At 43.8% G+C, this 10,374-nt stretch overlaps 1 protein-coding gene across 3 annotated transcripts in view; it reads left to right on the top strand.

Annotated features, from left to right (window-relative positions):
- The first annotated feature begins 314 nt into the window (after window positions 1-314).
- AKIP1 (A-kinase interacting protein 1) overlaps window positions 315-10,374 on the top strand; it is a 70,075-nt gene continuing 60,015 nt past the window's right edge. For all 3 annotated transcript variants that reach the window (XM_069223657.1, XM_069223656.1, XM_069223655.1), the window contains exon 1: window positions 315-441. The gene's annotated coding sequence lies outside the window, so the exon portion shown is untranslated. The remainder of the gene's footprint in view (window positions 442-10,374) is intronic.

Below are 10,374 nucleotides of genomic sequence, written 5' to 3'. Positions count from 1 at the left end.
GGGCTTTCAGCGTCAATAGTTTATGCATTTATAAAATGAAACACCGCTAGGCAGGCGTTCCAAGCACATAAACACACGCTTCGTCACGTAAACAAGACAAATCTGCAATAAGGGACCAATAGTCAGTGTCTTGTGGAAAACACGCTACTGGAAGCTCTGACATACTACTTGTGTACACTACACTGGCTCACGTACATCTTTTCAATACAACAAAACAAAAAATGTTTCCTTTTCCAGCGGCACGAAAAACGAATCCGAAAGGTAACCTCCCACCAGAGTCTTGGCCACTCTCCATAAACATGACTTTCAGTGGGCGGGACTTCTAAGCTGATTCACTGGACACAGTTCGGTACTAGTTGTGACGTTCTTGCACGTGACGTTGGCGTTCTATTCTGGACTTTCCTGGTGCGGGATCTGGTGGCTGTAGTTGGTGTCAGGCAGGTCAGTGCTGCTCGGAGGGTTGCGTGGTGTGCTACCAGTTGTAGAAGCTCCAATCTGGAGGCTTTCCCGATCACTTCCGGGTTGTGTATGACCCATTTACAGATTTAGATTTAAACTCCAGTCCCATCGTGCGTGTGCTTGCACCGAGTCAATGGTTTATGAGCGTGACTTGTGAATGAATGGACGTCTGTCTTCCCTCTACATAAAGATTGTGATGCACTTTATCTCTCTTGAATATGTAGCAGGCGTTATGGAGCCGGATTTGATGTCCGATTATGTGCACGTTTGGTTTAGACTGTGTATGGGCAGTGTGCTGACGTTTTCCCACGCCAAAAATAATATTTACTTTCAAGGTTTGTTTTGTTCTACCCCCATATTAAGCATTGGGGTCCACCAGGTTATCCTTTCCTTTGAAGCAACAATGTTTGACATTTGTTTCTGTTAGTTAAGCATTTTTTGTTACTTTATCTGTTGGTATTTCAGTTGGTTAAAGCATTTTTGTTACTTTGTTATCTGATGGTAGTGCTAATGGGCCACAGAATTCTATGTCAGGACCGGAGGCTTCGGATTATGCTTCTCTCTCTTTACTGCAAAAAATACAGCAGTCAATCAAAACTTAAACAACCAGGAAACTACAATTCCCATGAACCCATATAACAATGTCCACCAGTCTTAGGGCTGACTCCTGTATATTAGTCTCTGCAAACACAGTCCGACCTCTTTCTTTGCTGCTGCAGCCTAGAGATAAGTTCTTTCTTGTTTTGTACAACTTTTATTATATTTGTGTGAATGTTCTACTGTTATTCACAGCGTGGAGTGGGAGCGGGCTCTGCGTGATTCGCAGTACTTTATTTTCATTAAGCCGCTCTCTCGATCGTTTTTATTCACGATCATCGTAGCCAGAATACTTTCGCCTCGGCGAGGTACTTCCCAAAAGCAGGCGTGACCCGCGTCTTGCTTGGGAGTTCTACGGACTCCTAGACCGCGAGCATGCGTAAAGAGGACTAGTCCTCTTTTTACTACCATGACGCGCATGTGCACTTGCTTTCTTAGTGCGAGTTGAGAAGCGAGGTGCTTGTTTCGCGTGCAGCGATTGAACAGGAGTCTATTTTTAGCTCTTTCGGATCGCGTTTGGTATTCCTGGGCCCAGTATTCAGAACGCCCGACGGGGCACGTACAACGTTCAAAAGATTTACATTAGGGAAGAAGCCGGGGCTCCCTCCACATCTTATACAAAAATTTGGCTGTGATATTTATTTATTTATTTATTTTTCCAACCTCATCTGCACACCTCCCTGCTGGGGCTCTTCCCTCCCCACCCCCAATTGAACTCCTCCATACATCCTGCTTTAACATGGCGTACTACGCCAAAGAGGATGAATACTACCAGGATCAACCTGGAATAAATGAACACCTTATGGAGAAAAGACTAGTGGAGGCACTGGGGTATCATGTCCAGGACTCCATTAACCAGGCTCTTATTAATGCTTTGAAACCTTTCACTCAACCCCTTATGCGTTTTGGCCAACGTGACTTGAGAGGCCACTCTCTAATTGATTCTGTTTTCCAAGACGAGCCTTCGGAAGCGGGCGCTGTCCGAGGAGCCTCAAAAAGACTCATGTCCTCCGCGGACATTTTGGCGGACATGGCTGCGTCAATGATGCAAGACCATGGATATGGATCCCTTAATAGTTTGGAAGTTCCAGAGACAGGGCTGGACCCTTCCTCCCTGACTGATGGCCTTTCTTCTTCTACCTCACATTCTTCTGGTTCGTATCTCGAGCATGAAGATCCCAAACCTCCCGTAAAACGTAAACGCAAGGCCCATAATGTGCAAGACCATAGTTCCTCTTAATCCCCTCTTTCTTTCGACCCCGAAAACATAGTCCACCCCCGTTCTTCAGAATGAATCCCTTGTACAGAGGTTGCTCTCTATGTTCAGGATCACATCAGGAAAGGTTTTGACCGGGATGTGCGGAACACCTTACGATCAGAGTGCCCTCGTCCTTCTTTGATGGGTAAAGTGGCAGATACGCCTGATTTAGACCCCAATATGGCAACATTTATGAAAAAGTTTTCCAAAGATCCTAAAAAAGGACTAGATCGCGCATGGAAAGGTTGCCAAGATAAGTTACCAGACATTTCAGGGCCAATCACCAAAATCCTAGAGTTGGCAGTTCAAGCCAAAGAATTTGATTCTTACTTGGACCCTCAGACTGTTCTGGAGTGGGCTCAATGAGCCATATGCTTATTGGGCAACACCAACTATGCCATGTCCACGGAGCGTAGACGTTCCTTTTTGATGCAAATTGACCCTAAACTAGCAGAATTGGCTCCCAACGACACGGGATCTCTAGCGAATGGCTTACTTTTTGGCGACAAATTTGTAAAGGACTTAGGGAAGTACATCGCCACTTTTTCTGCCCTAGAGAAGGCTCAATCTTCAATGAGAAAGATGTTCAACAGGGGCCTTTTTCTTAGGGCCAGACGCTACTGGGGTCGAGCGTCAGGCAGAGGTTACTCCCAGACCTCTGGAGGCTACAACCAACAGGTCCAAGGTTACTATTCCAGATCTGGAATCTATCCAACGAGAAACCGTAGAGTTTGCGGTTTCCGCAACAACAGAGGCGGCTTCAACTCAGTTGACGAAAATTCCACAGGTGAGAATCATTCTGTTTTCAACAGTTTTTCTAGGGGGTCAGTTAAAACAACACGTAAAAGCATGGGAGAGTATCTCTCAAGACCCGTGGATTCTCCAAACGGTGCGGGGATACAGAATAGAATTTTACACCTCTCCTATTCAGGAGTCACTTCTGCGACCTATTTTTTTTTTCCCTAGCAGAGAGTTCTTTCATGGACGACGACATAGCACTTCTGCTGCAGAAACGTGCCATTTTCCGTGCCAGTCGTCACTCCACAACGTCAGCTCCATTTTTCTGGTTCAGAAAAAAGGAGGAGGGTCTCGCCTAGTTCTCAATCTGAGAGATTTCAACTCTTGGGTCGTTTACCGACATTTCAAGGTTGAAGGCATCCATCTTTTGAGAGATATTCTTCAAGAAGGCGATTTCTTAGTTCGTTTAGATCTCAAGGACGCCTACCTCACGGTCCCTATTTTCGAACCACACCGCCGTTATCTTCAATTCTGTTGGAGTGGGATTTGGTATGAATTTGCTGTTCTTCCTTTCGGCCTTTCTTCCGCCCCCCTGGTGTTTTACCAAACTCCTGATGCCACTGGTTCAACTTCTCAGGGAAAGAGGAGTTTGTCTCATCATTTATTTAGACGACATCCTAATCATGGCTCAATCAGGGGAATCGGTCCTTCTTCATCCTTCTTGGACGATTCAACTTCTTCAGGACCTAGGGTTTCTCAGCAATTCAGAAAAGTCAATTATGACCCCTTCCAAGATTATCGAATTCTTAGGTTTTCAAGTCGACTCCATCAAAACCCAATTGTTGTTGCCACTTACAAAGAGGACTTCCATCAAGAAAGAGTTGAGGATAGCCCTTGCCTCTCCGACTATATAATTGAAGGCCCTTGCGCGTTTAGTGGGTCTGTTAACATCGTCCATTCAAGCAATCTTTCCTGGCCCTCTTCATTATCGAGCCTTACAACGGCTGAAGATCCTTCATCTTCGCAAGGGTTTATCTTATGCGGAACAGATCGTTCTGTCAACAGAAGCCAGAGCGGAGATAGATTGGTGGTTGGCCCACATGGATGCATGGAATGGCAGAGCCATCTTTGCTTCAAGCCCGGAAGTGATTATAGAATCGGAGGCCAGCCGTTGGGGCAGGGGGGCTCGTTTTGGTCTGATTCAGATGGGTGGCTGATGGTCCCATGAAGAGTTGAACCTTCATATAAACTGCCTGGAACTATTAGCGGGAGCATTTGCAATTCGCTCACTATCTCAACGTCAAGCGAAGTGTTGTATTCTTCTTCGGATGGACAACATTTCAGCGGTCCAGTATATCAATCGCCTGGGAGGGACCAGGTCCCGTGTTCTGGTGGAAATCGCAAATGAGTTTTGGTAGTTTTGTCTGCAACACCACGTTTCAGTGACTGTGGAATACCTTCCGGGTCGAGCCAATCTGATTTCAGACTGGAATTCCCTCTTTCTCAGGGATGACAGGGATTGGCAACTGAACCCTCACATCTTCGCAAGGTTGAACCTTCAGTGGGGTCCTTGTGTGATAGATCTCTTTGCCTCGAGACTCAATGCTCAATTGACTCGATTCTTCAGTTGGAGACCGGACACTTTAGCGTCGGGGACGGATGCTTTTCTCCAGTCTTGGGAGATGGGGATCCTTTATGCATTTCCTCCATTTGTCATGATTCAGAGAGTACTCTCTGACGAGGAGACAGAAAACAGAATTGATTTTGGTGACCCCCATTTGGAAAGCACAGCCTTTGTTCCATGTGGCAATGTCTATGTCGTGTGCTCTCCCAATTGCGATTCCGCCTGACCCTCAACTGCTGTTGGACCCAGTGGGGTCCGCTCATCCTCTGATAAAAACGGGGCAGTTGGTCCTTTTGTCGTGGAGAATTTCCAGAGACGCTGGCAAGTGCTGGGTGTTTCGGACAATGCAGTGTTTTTCTTGTCCCAATCTTTGGCTCCTTCCACTCACAAAATATATCAATCTTCATGGAAGAAATGGGTGTGTTGGTGCGGTGAGCAAGGTGTTGATCCCTTGGGGTCCTCCATTGCTATGATCGTCAATTTTCTTTCCGACTTAGCTGCTCAGGGCGTAGCATATAGAGCCATCAACAATCTCAGATCAGCGATTTTCTGCTGGTCATCCCCCTATTGAAGAGAAGCCGGTGAGGGAGCACCCATTAGTTTGTAAACTCCTTCATGGAGTCAGAATGATTAATCCTCCTCACCCTAAATATTCTTCCCTTTGGGATGTGGATATAGTCCTTAAATTCTTGATGGCCTGGCTGTGTAATGAGGATCTTTCTCGCAAACAACTCTCGGCGAAGTTGACTATGTTGCTGTGTCTTTTGTCCTGTCGGAGAGTGTCAGATGTTCGTGCACGGGATATAGCGGGTAGAGTATTTACTCCTTCTGGAGTTTCTCTTACTATTTCTAATCGTACAAAGTCATCTTCCAGATGTGTTTCTTATCCAGCTTTTCCTCACCATCAGAAATTGTGTATTGTGAAATGTTTAAAAGCATATGAGGAATGTACCCGTGAATTACGTAGAGATTGTCAGGGACAATTATTGATTTCCCTCCAGAAACCTTTTGGTCCCGTATCTGTAGCTACTTTGGCACGCTGGGTTCGATGGCTCCTGCAGGAAGCTGGTATAGATATTTCTATGTTTGGAGCATGTTTAGTCAGAGGAGCAATGGCCTCTAAGGCATTCTCGGTTGGTTCTCTTTTAGAGGATATTATGAAAGCGGCTGATTGGTCATTAGATTCCATTTTAAAAATATTTTATCATAAACTAATTGTGGATGTGGTTACATCGGTGGTAGATCAGCTTTGAACTAGCATAATCCGAAGCCTCCGGACATAGAATAAAAAAAATTCTAGTTTACGCGTCAAGAATATTTTCAATTCTATTAAGGACACAGAGGCGAGGATTATGCTTCTCTCTCTCTTTACTGCAAAAAATACAGCAGCCAATCAAAACTTAAACATATTGAATATATTCTTGATTATAGAAACATGTTAGCAAAAGACTGCAGCTTATAGAATAAGTCACAGGTAAGCTATGTGTAGTAGTTCCTCCTTCTACTGAAGTTGGAATCTGCGTACATATACAACAATCAGTCGCATCCATCACTTCAACGTACTCATGCAATAAGTGATAGAAAACATTAGATAAAAGCTCTTTTTCCTCATGTAAGTATTTGACATCTATCCTAAATCTATTGTTGGTTAATGACTTATCAGCCAAGTCTAAAGAACTCATTTCCGCAGTCTGATTTGCTCCATCAATCTCATAAACAGACACTCCCACAAATAACAATAAACATATTAACACACTCGTTACTGCTAGACCAATACCAAGCACTTTGCAACAACTAATCCTACAGTTTTGGTCGTGTGAATTACTCATTTTCTATGTTAGGAAAAAAACAAAAACTCAAATCTTCCAAAAAATTTAAAAAAAACCATTCAAAAATCCCTCCTAAAATGTTTTTTTTTTTTTTTTTTTTAATGATGAAATCATTCACTCTTAGACAGTTGCTTTGTCAAGTTCGGTATAGCAGCTTGTCTAATTTCAGTTGTTCATTTGTCTTTTCCAGTAATTTTAAATTTCTGTCTTTGCAGTATAAGTTTTAATACTCAATTTTCATTCTCTTTAACCCAATGTCTCTTTCTTGTGAATGTTCGCATCCCAAAGTCAGAATTTTCTAAGTCTCTGTCAAAACAATAACTCAAAAATTCTTCTTGCCATTCACTTGTATTTAAATATGCCCATTCAGGTCCAGCATATCGTCTACTTGCAACTCTTTTCCTTTTTGGTCACCTTCCACTTTCACTATCTTCTCCACTAGCATGTTCTTCTCCAGGCAACTCTCCTTCCTCTGGCATTGATGGTATCACATCAATCTTTCCTTTTTCTGCAGTTTTTTCTGGCCAATTGTCTCATTTCAATGTTCCTTTTGTCAATAGTCTTCTCAGAATTGAGTCTTCACTTACCTTTGGACCTTTCTCTTCAGTTGTTCCTGCATTTGGTTCTGGAAGAGTATAATCCACTGGGGCGGGACTGTCCTCAATTCCTCTCCCAACGGGGTCTGTCTCATCTTTGGTTTGGTTTGACAAACCACCTTCTACTGAGGTCACTCTCCTCTGTGCAGATCTTTCTTCTGTTGTTTCCTGCTTTTCGTTCTCGTTCGAGGACACCCTCCTCAGATAAAAACCAGTCTCACTTCTTCTTGGACTTATTCTTCTCCTTTTGCAGCTTGCTCAACCTCTTCTTAGTTTTGTTCTCTTTCATCTGTTATAGGAGTAGGTACATCCCTGTCATTCTCGATTTTTTTGCTCACTCTCTTTTCCTCTGTTTCCTGTATTCTCGACTGTTGGTAATCTCAACAGTTCCTTCTCTCACCCAGTTCGGCAATCCAGCACACTTCACAGCAGTTGTTGTAGTGAGCACGATTTGATAAGGTCCCTTCCAACGTGGTTCAAGGCAAGACTTTCGCACGTGCTTCCGTATAAGCACCCAGCCTCCTGCTGTCAGACTATGTCCTTGACCTTGTGTTTGTTGAGCTGTTGCAACTTCCACCGGATGAGAAAAAGACCAAACCACCTCAGCCAGGTTTTTGCAGTAATCTACCACCATATCATCTGTAATCTTCCCAAGTGTGTTTGCAGGTATTTCTGGTAATCTCATTGCTCTCCCCATCAATATCTCATGCAGAGATAACCCAGTCTTTTTGTCAGGTATACTTCTCCTTGACATTAGTACTAGAGGTAAAGCACTTGGCCATTTTAAATTTGTTGATGCACACACTTTTGCCAATCGTGATTTCAGCATTCCATTCATTTGTTCTACTAGACCTGAAGGTTCTGGGCGATAACTGCAATGCAATCTTTGCTGAATGTTTAATGCCGAAAAAATAAATTTTATCACCTCATTATTGAAATGTGTACCCCTATCTGATTCAATTGAGACCGGAAAAACAAAACGTGGAATTAGTTCTCACAAAAGCAATTTAGCCACAGTTAGACTGTCATTTCTCCTTGTCGGGTAAGCCCCAATCCAGTGACTGAAAATGCACATAATCACCAACACATATTACAAACCGGCATATGCAGGCATCTCCATGAAATTCATTTGCGTTCTACTGAATGGACCTCCTGCCATACCTATGTGACCCATGTTGACAATTGTTCCTTTGCCGACATTCATTTGCTGGCATATTATGCACCTACGGCATACCAGCTCTGCCTCTTGCCTGAATTTTGGATTGTACCAGAATTGTTTAAAACTCCTGATCATTGCATCCCTTCCAGTATGTGTTTGACCATGGTAATATCTCACCATTTGCATCAGTAGACTGTTTGGCAAGACTACCTTTCCTTCTGTTGTCACCCAAATCTCATCCTCCCTCTGTATGCATCGATGTCTAATCTAATCTCTGATTTCCTCTTCTGGAACATTGTTCTGTATTACTTTCAATTCATCTAGTGTCTCACTAGCTGCACAGTAAAATTGGCATACATTTCTTCATTTTCAGACATCAATTCCCAATTTCCCTTGAATGAAATTCCATTTAGAGCACACAATTTTGCAACCTGGTCTGCATAAGCATTTCCCAAAGTTACATAATCATGTCCTCTTTGGTGTGCACTGCATTTGACCAACGCAATTTTCTCAGGTTTCTGCACTGCCTGTAGCAAATCATGGGCCAGATGTACGAAAAAAGCAATTTGCGACTTGCAAATTGCGAGTCCCTGCGACTCGCAATTTGCAACTCGCAAATTGCTATGCAGTACGGTGTCTCAGACACCGACTGCAACTCGCAATGGGGTCGCAATGACCCACCTCATGAATATTCATGAGGTGGGTCGCAAATTGCGGCCCCATTGCGAGTATAGGCACTCGCTAACATGGAGGCCTGCTGACGTCAGCAGGCCTCCATGTTAGCGACCTGCTTGTCAATAAAGCAGGTTTTTTTTTTTTAAAGTGTAGCCCGTTTTCTCTAAGGGAAAACGAGCTGCACTTTAAAAAAATCCGAAACCTTTAGTTTCGGTTTTTCAGGGCAGGGAGTGGTCCCTTGGACCACTCCCTGCCCTGAAAAATTAATATCTGGTCCAGTCACAAAGGGGAAGGGGTCCCATGGGGACCCCTTCCAGTTTGCGACTGGGTTACCATCCACTTCAAGTGGATGGTAACTGCGAGTCCATTTGCGGCCGCTTTCGCGGCCGCAAATGGAATTGCATACCAGTGCGAGTCGCTAATAGGAAGGGAACACCCCTTCCTATTAGCGAGTCTGAAATGCATTTTGCGAGTCGGATCCGACTCGCAAAATGCATTTCTGCATAGCAAACCCACGTTTGCGAGTCGCAAACGGCGATTTTCGCCGTTTGCGACTCGCAAACGGGTTGCTACATCTGGCCCGATGTATCTTTTCCCCATTTCTTATAGGTGATCCTGAAGAACTTAGGAACCCTCTCTGTGACCAAATTTGCCCAAAATCCTGCACAAGTCCAAATCCATACTGACTATCAGTGTAGATTGTAACCTGCATTTGATCTTATAATTGACATGCTCTAGTAAGAGCCACCAGCTCAGAGACTTGTGCAGATATCACTCATTTAAGCCATGAAGCTTCTAGTATGCCTGTGACTGTACACACTGCATACCCCACTCTCAATGCACCCCTGTTGTCTCATAAGCAGGAACCATCAACAAAAATAATTTGATCATTGTCCTCTAAACAGGTGTCTTTAATGTCCTCTCTTGGTTTGGTACAAAGTTCTGTCACTTCCAAACAATCATGTTCAACATCCTCTATGTTGGACAGATCTTCCCCCTCATTTGGTAATAATGTTGCCAGGTTAAGCACTGTGCACCTTTTTATTTTCACATTTGGTGCCCCTAGAATAACTGTTTCATAACGAGTCAATCTTGCATTTGTCAAATATTGTGTCTTTGACCTTGTCAATAAGGTTTCTATTGAATGAGGTACCATCACTGTCAGAGGATAACCCATCACAATATTTTCACTTTGAGTTATACTCTGCTCAACAGCTGCGACAGCTCTCAGGCATCCGGGTAGGGCTGCTGCAACATTGTCCATGGTAGCTGAAAAATATGCTACTGGGCGATTGACATGACCATGTTTTTGTGTTAAGACAGACCAAGAACATCCATCTCTCTCATGACAAAACAATAGGAAAGGTTTTGTGTGGTCAGACATACCTAAAGCTGGTGCTTGACACAAACTCTCAGCTCAGTGAAAGCTCTCACACACG

Source organism: Pleurodeles waltl, chromosome 3_1 (assembly GCF_031143425.1).
Source record: "Pleurodeles waltl isolate 20211129_DDA chromosome 3_1, aPleWal1.hap1.20221129, whole genome shotgun sequence".
Taxonomy (NCBI): domain Eukaryota; kingdom Metazoa; phylum Chordata; class Amphibia; order Caudata; family Salamandridae; genus Pleurodeles; species Pleurodeles waltl.
This window is presented reverse-complemented; position numbering and strand designations above follow the sequence as displayed.